This window comes from Branchiostoma lanceolatum, chromosome 16 (genome assembly GCF_035083965.1).
Source record: "Branchiostoma lanceolatum isolate klBraLanc5 chromosome 16, klBraLanc5.hap2, whole genome shotgun sequence".
NCBI lineage: Eukaryota > Metazoa > Chordata > Leptocardii > Amphioxiformes > Branchiostomatidae > Branchiostoma > Branchiostoma lanceolatum.
Window position 1 is genome coordinate 4,475,350 of NC_089737.1, and position 8,250 is coordinate 4,483,599.

The window sequence follows — 8,250 nt, forward strand, 5'->3', positions numbered from 1 at the left end:
TCCAACTAAAATTTGGAGGAGACCTATAAAATTCCTATTTAAATAAAATCTCTATCGTTTCCCAGAGGAAAAATCTTTCTAACCACGCATCAAAGAAACATTCAAGTACAAAAAAACAACAATCTTATCATATAATCAGTAGTTTTAAGAAATCTTTACTTGCAATCTTTTTCGTCCTGACATATTTTGAATGGAATATTCCATCTTAGTTCAGATTCATTGATTTTCCAACGGCCACGCCTCCAAGCCCAGTGGGAATACTAGTAATATTGGGAATTTGCCAAATTAGAACTTGGCCTCGCAAAAAGCGTCATGCTGCGATGTAGATCATGGTCTTTATAGATCCATCTGTTACAAATTTCAGATTATTTATTCTTCTAAGATACTGTAAATGCATTTGAGTTTGCGTGGTTTTTATTTCGCGCTAAAAAAATAAGGCGAAAATGCGGCAGCACTATAAGGTCTACAAGTATTGGGAATTTGCCAAATTAGAACTTTGCCTCGCAAAAAAGCGGCATGCTGCGTTGTAGATCATGGTCTTTATAGATTCCTGTGTTAACGATCTTAATCTTTTTTTCTTTTACTTAGGGTATTGTCCTCCCGAGATAACCTCGCAAACATAATCAGCTTTCACCTGAGAACAATGTGTATTAGATGCTGCATACAAACAAGGAGTTCCTATAGTCTATATAACCTCCTTGATGCAAACAATATAATTAATTTGGGCGTTGTCGCTTGGCCATAGTCTATGTACATGTTGATTTTGGGGAGATACGAAATACATGCGATAGATTTCATGTCATATTCAAAGAACGTCTGAAAGACTCATTTCTCTCTGGCTGGAGGGAACAACTTAGACATTCCAGTAAACTACACGCATATTCTAAAATCGAAAAGCACGTTGGCATGGAAACATATCTCACATCAATTCATAATAAACTGTTTGCAAATAGCATAACAAAGCTGAGAATCAGTGCACATTGCTTAGAAGTTGAAAAGGGTCGACACCACAACACACCAGCCACCAGAGATTGTGTCCGACATGTAATGGACGTGTTGAAGATAAATTCCACTTTGTGATGAATTGTCCAACTTATAGCAAAGAGAGAAATATGCTTTTACAGACTATTACTGCTAAGACAAACTTCACCCTATCTGGCACACAAAGCGATATTTTCTATGTACTGTTGTCATGTCCGACTCCTATATCCATGTACATAGGTCAATTTCTCCATAAATCATTCGAAAAGCGAGACAGAATTACCCATACATGAATATATATTACACACTGGTTTCGAAAATATTTTGTACTTAGAATTATAGGATAGATTAGCCTTGTAGAACAGATTGTTGATTTTATGCCATACATTGTACCATGTACGATTGTTGAGCAATAAAGTTCACTTCACTTCTATTTTCAGTCGTAACAGTCTAAATATGCCATTGTGACTGCCGCAGACAACCCGGGTTTGTGTGGCCTACTTAAACGGGCATTAGCAGGCTTTGCCGTCTGGGAGTCTGGCTTTTTTTTTCTGATGGCATATTAGATGTAGTGCACTCGGTTTCTATTGCACTCGTGTTGTACGGGGGTTGGCAACAACGAGCCGGCTACAGCTTATGCCCTGTGTGGGTATCAAATTAAAGGAGAACAACATGTGGTGCGAGTCTTTCTGAAAAGCAAAGTTGTTTTCGTTCAATAATACGATGTAAAATCGAACGTGAGTGGCTATTTGTTTATGTGAAGACATGTATTTGAGGAACTACAAAACGTGATATGATCAATGGCATTACATGTAGTACTATTACGATGATGGGTAAACAATACGATGCCGGTTTGAGGGACTTTAGCTGTGTTTCGTTGGCAATTATTACCGGTAAATAATGTTATACATGTTCGTGTGGATGGTGTTCAGTACCAAGGACGTGTATTTTCACCAGTGTGTGGATGGCGTTCAGTACCAAGGACGAGTGTTTTCACTAGTGTGTGGTCGATGTTCAGTACCAAGGACGAGTGTTTTCACCAGTGTGTGGATGGCGTTCAGCACCAAGGACGGGTGTTATCACCAGTGTGTGGATGGCGTTCAGTACCAAGGACGGGTGTTTTCACCAGTGTGTGGATGGCGTTCAGTACCAAGGACGGGTGTTTTCACTAGTGTGTGGATGGCGTTCAGTAACAAGGACGGGTGTTTTCACCAGTGTGTGGATGGCGTTCAGTACCAAGGACGGGTGTTTTCACCAGTGTGTGGATGGCGTTCAGTACCAAGGACGGGTGTTTTCACCAGTGTGTGGATGGCGTTCAGTACCAAGGACGGGTGTTTTCACCAGTGTGTGGAAGGCGTTCAGTACCAAGGACGGGTGTTTTCACCAGTATGTGGATGTCGTTCAGTACCAAGGACGGGTGTTTTCACCAGTGTGTGGATGGTGTTCAGTACCAAGGACGTGAATTTTCACCATTGTGTGGGTGGCGTTCAGTTCCAAGGACGGGTGTTTTCACCAGTGTGGAAGGCGTTCAGTACCAAGGGCGGGTGTTTTCACCACTGTGGAAGGCGTTCAGTACCAAGGATGGGTGTTTACACCGGTGTGTGGATGATGTTCAGTGCCAAGGACGGGTGTTTAAACCAGTATGTGGATGGCGTACAGTACCAAGGACGGGTGTTTTCACCACTGTGTGGATGATGTTCAGTACCAAGGATTGGTGTTTACACCAGTGTGTGGGTACCCTGGATGGTGTTCAGCACCAAGGACAGACATGTTCAGATGACGTTCTGTACCAGGGACAGGTGCGTTTACCTGTGTGTACTGACCAATGTGTTTACTCGTTCGTTTAGCCGTCGTTGTAAACAAAATATTCTTCAGACGAAAAGCAACAACACGACAACAACAACAAAACACAACACATACAAATTCACGACAAAAATGACTTCTCTTGTAGTAGATGCATCACATTTTCTGACTTGTGGCCGACTAAATATCATGAGAGGACGCGCGGTTCGTGAGCTCCGTGTGTAAGTGACTCTCAGAGCGGTTACTTGTATTGTAGAGTGATCGATACAACATATTTTAACTCTTTTTATATAGCGAATTTACACGATATATTTTTGGAATCATCCATCTGTGCCATATTGACATGGGGAAGGAAAAAAACGACCGTAAGTGCGGGACGCCGGAGCCGGAGACAAAGAAGTACAGGACAAGGTCAGGCACCGCCAAGACGAAGCCGTGGAATACCCCAGCCAGCTGTATTCAAGAGTTTGAGGAAATCATCGCAGACCATGCAGACGCCGAGAAAACCCAGGTATGCAGTCTCAAAATCCGTACATCACCAGAACGTGTACCTATGTGGATAGATGCCAACAAAGCTTATCTCAATGAATCGCTTGGAAGTAACACTGGATACAAGTTCACTTGGAAGAACAACAAGGACACGCAGCTAGCAATCACGGACACCACTAAAACAGGAGACAACATGAAGGTAGTAACGATTCATTTCTATCACACTGGTACTATTCTCTTGCACGGGAAAGGCTTAAAATGGTACGCGGAAAGTATTTTCCCACAAGTGAAAGAAGTTGTCAATAAGCTAGTTTGCGAGTCCCTTAGACAAGATGGCGGACATGACGATGGACAATCAGCACCTGAAGGACCCATAACAATAGACAGCAACATCGAAACAATAGAAACCAGTTCTGACGACGAGACGCCCGCCATTACGGTAACCGACAATGACAGCCAGGAAAACAATGCTGACCCAGATCAATCTGCAACTCCAAAACCTGTACTGACACATCCAACAGCAGAAAAGGAAAACAGGGCGGATTTCACTACACCAAAGTCTGTAACTTCTCCCACCATTCGCAGGGTACTCGGTGGTCTCGAGAACATTATTCTAAGCCCATTTACCAAAGGAAAGAGCAAAGAGGAGAAACGGGCGCGGCGCACTCTGATAGGCGGTAACTCTTCTGACGAGCCAGAGCAGCCAACAGAAGCCAAACATGAGGCCGTATACACAACGTTAGTAGATGAACTGAACGAGTTAAAGACCTTAGTCTTCAGAAACAAGGTGACTATTGACAAACAAGGGGAAAACATCGACAACCTACAAGCTAACCTTCAGAACAGAAAGAAAGAGAATGCTAAGCAAGCACAGCATATAGGAGATCTACAGGCTTAACTGCAACGTCAACGCGACATCACAAGTTGCCTGACAAATACACTTGCTTCACAGAGGACTGATTATGAAGCGTTACAAGCACAAGTTGTCTTGCTGACAAACCAAACTCAATCTCTTGATATCCCGACAAGACCTGACTTCAGTGACACCCAAGGAGACAAATCAAGAATAGATCGTCTGTACTCGGAGATAGTTACTGGAGTAAAAAACTCCGTATCCAAAGTAACTACCGGGGTGCAGAAGTCACCAGATGCCCCCGCCACTCTGACATCGGCAACCCCCCCAACCAAGTCAGCGGCAAACCCCGCTACCCAGTCAACGTCAAACCCCGCCACCCACCCAGCGGCAAACCCCGCCACCCACCCAGCGGCAAACCCCGCCACCCACCCGGCGGCAAACCCCGACACCCACCCGGCGGCAAACCCCGCCACCCAGACCGGGAGGAGCACAGCAGCGCCAACCCCGAACCTGAACGCAAGATGTCCGACGACACAAGTCAGAGTTTTTGCGGACTCCATATGGAACGATGTTGATCCAAACAAATTCTACAGGAACAAAAGTACAAGAATTGCCAAATCTACAACAATTCCGAGAGCCATAGAAAACATCAGCACTTCCCCGGATATCAGTACTGAGCTGGTAATCATCCACACTGGATCAAACGACTTGGACAATTCAAAAGCCCGACCTGCAAGTGTAGACATATGTGTGGAGCAGACGAGTAAACTAATCGACTCGGCTAAAAAGTCCTATCCAAATGCTAAGATTGTGATGTCTCAGGTCCTTCCAAGAGGGACAAACATGGAGTCAAGGCTCAATAGGAACATAGCGTCGTATAACGCCTCCATTGAGAAGACGTGCCGGTCAGACAGTACGCTTACATACATCCGACACAGGCTTCTGTCAGAGGACAGAACGCTATACAAACCTGATGGCATACATATCAGACCCGACACAGGGGTTCGCCTGATGGTTGCTGACGTAAAACGAACACTGCGTCATGAAGAAGAAGCCACATCTAGCAGACAACACTGGAACCCTGGAACCGTCCAGCGTTCTCCACCAAGGCCCTTCCTAGGAGACCTGCCCAACCCAGCGTTCCCGTGGAAATCAGCTCCCCGACCGCCGCCCCAGTGGAACAACTGGAACAGACAGGCAGCGCCGTTTTGGATGGAGACTCAGGACAAACGCCACGCGGCAGAGAAACTTGTTAACATGCTGACGGACTTCCTGAAAAACTGAGCTTGAACTGTCCGATCAATATGTAAACATTCACAAACCAAGAGACTACTCAGGTGAAAAACTTTTATTTTCTTTACATTATAGTTACCATCAATCTCTGATAACAATTGATATTCAATTAGTGCTGATTTTTGCATGAAGTTTATTATGTTAATGCACTTATATTATAGATTTTATTCTACTAAAAGTAATACTGTAGTATTGATTCACTCTACATACACATGTAACTATGCTCGTATTGTTGCTATACCTTTTGTGCCGCCCAATTAGTTATTGTTTCCAGAATGTCAATTCAAAAAGTAGCCCTAAAGTTTTGTTCATGGAACGTCCAAGGTGGTCTTAGACGTAAAAGTCAAGATGACGATTTTGTTTCTTATCTAGAAGAATTTGATTTTGTGTGCTTACAGGAAACCTGGCTTAAGCCTGGGGATAACTTTAGAGTAGAATCATTTAGTTATTTTAGAAGCGACAGAGATTTAAAGAAAAGGTCAAAAAGGAATTCAGGTGGTATAGTTTTCATGTTTCGACAGAAATACACCAAAGGCATTACTAAACTCCCCACAAGACACCCAGACTTTCTGTGGTGCAAATTAGACAAATCGTTCTTTGGCCTAGAGCGAGACCTTTTTGTAGGAGGTGTTTACTTCTCTCCCGAATACTCAACATCCTTCGAAACAAACAACAATATGCTCTTTGACACTTTAAATGACGATATCAGTAAATACTCCAACCAAGGAAATATAATGTTATTAGGTGACTTAAACGCGAGAACAGCCTCTCTGCAGGAATCTATCATTCAAGACGACTGTCTTAACCACAACCTCATAGATATAAACAAAGATATACGATGTAGGGCAAGTTGTGACCACGGGGTAAATAGATATGGCAACCAACTTATAGAACTCTGCTCAGCAGCCGATCTGACCATTGTAAACGGTCGAGTGCCAGGTGACCTATCTGGAAAGACCACTTGCCATAAATACAATGGGTCAAGTTTAATTGACTATTGCATCACTAGTTCAGAATTTCTCACAAAAGTTCAATATTTTAAAGTTAATGATATCTCTATTTTTTCCGATCACTGCCTAATAGCCTGTTCAATATCGACCAACTATTCACCTTATGTTAAACAAGCTAAAGCGCCAACGCATCCTTTACCAACAAAGTATATTTGGGATGACGACTCCAAAGCCAAATTTACAGAAGCATTACAAGATCCTTCGATATTACAGAGCCTACAAAACTTTACAGCCAAGTCTTTCTATAACGTAGACACGGCGGTAAATGAATTTTCCGATATAATCTCACGTGTAGCCGATGCGTCTCTCCGCAAAATTGTTCAAAACAATAGCAAGAAAAAGAAGAAGAAAAGTAAACCATGGTTTAACTCCTCGTGTGCTTCTCTTAAATACAAAATAAAACAATTAGCCGCCCAAATTTCTAAATGTCCGTGGAAACTTGATATCCGTCACTCATATTTTTCTAATTTAAAGTTGTACAAGAAAAAAATCAAAACAGAAAAAAAACTTTTCAAAGAGCGACAATGGTACAATCTCAGAAAACTTAGCAAGGAAAACCCGAAAAAGTTCTGGAGTGAAATCAATTCGCTAAGGCAGGAAGACAATGACAAACAGAAGGACGATAACACCATCAATTCTGAAGAATGGAGGACTCACTTCAAAACACTAAATGATCTTGTAGATAATAATGAGCCCAATAAAGACTTTATCGAACATGCAGTCAAAGAATGGCCTGGCAAATTTAAGACATTAACCAATAACATAACAACTGACAGAAATTATGAGAAATACAATGACGACATTCTTAACACCCTCGAAAATTCAGCAGAAAACCCACTAGATCTTGACATCTCAGAAGAAGAAATTTTAAAGGGTCTTCGCAACCTTAAAGGCAATAAAGCTTGTGGCACCGATTCCATTATCAACGAAATGCTAAAATATGGCGATAAACAACTTCTGCAGCCTTTAAAAAAACTTTTCAACACGATCCTTCAATCAGCAAACTTCCCGCACCAGTGGAGTAAGAGCATCCTAGTTCCGATTTTTAAAAGTGGAAGCCCAACAAATCCATCAAATTATAGAGGGATCGCTATTTCTAGTTGCGTCGGAAAATTATTCACGTTTGTGCTTAACAAAAGACTTCAACGCTTTCTTGAAGATAACAATATACTGTCGTCACTTCAGTCAGGTTTTCGAACAAATTTTCGCACAAGCGACAACATTTTTGTGCTTAAAACCCTAGTAAACAAAGAGATTTCCACGCCGAGAGGGAAATTGTACGCCTGCTTTATTGATTTTAAGAAAGCATTCGATTCTGTATGGAGAAATGGGTTATTTTACAAGCTTCTATCGTCAGGAATAGGAGGGAACTTCTATAAAATCATTAAAACCATGTACTCCAACACAGAATATTGCGTTAAAACTTCAAACGGCTTATCAGCATACTTCAAGTCAACCTGTGGAGTTCGCCAGGGGTGTAATTTAAGTCCGCTTCTGTTTAATCTCTACGTTAATGACCTTCCAAACCTACTAAATTCACCACAATGCGACCCCGTCATCCTAAAAGACACTCCCATTAATAGTCTTTTCTGGGCAGATGACCTAGTGCTCCTATCAAAATCAGAAAGTGGTCTGAAAGAATGCTTGAAAAGATTAGATAACTTCTGCTCTACTTGGAAATTAACGATTAATAAAGATAAAACTAAAGTTATGATTTTTTCCAAAAATGGACGAACGAGTAAAACCCGCCCCTCTCCCTTCCAAGCACAGGGTCATACAATAGATATTACACCCTCGTACACATATTTAGGAATAGAC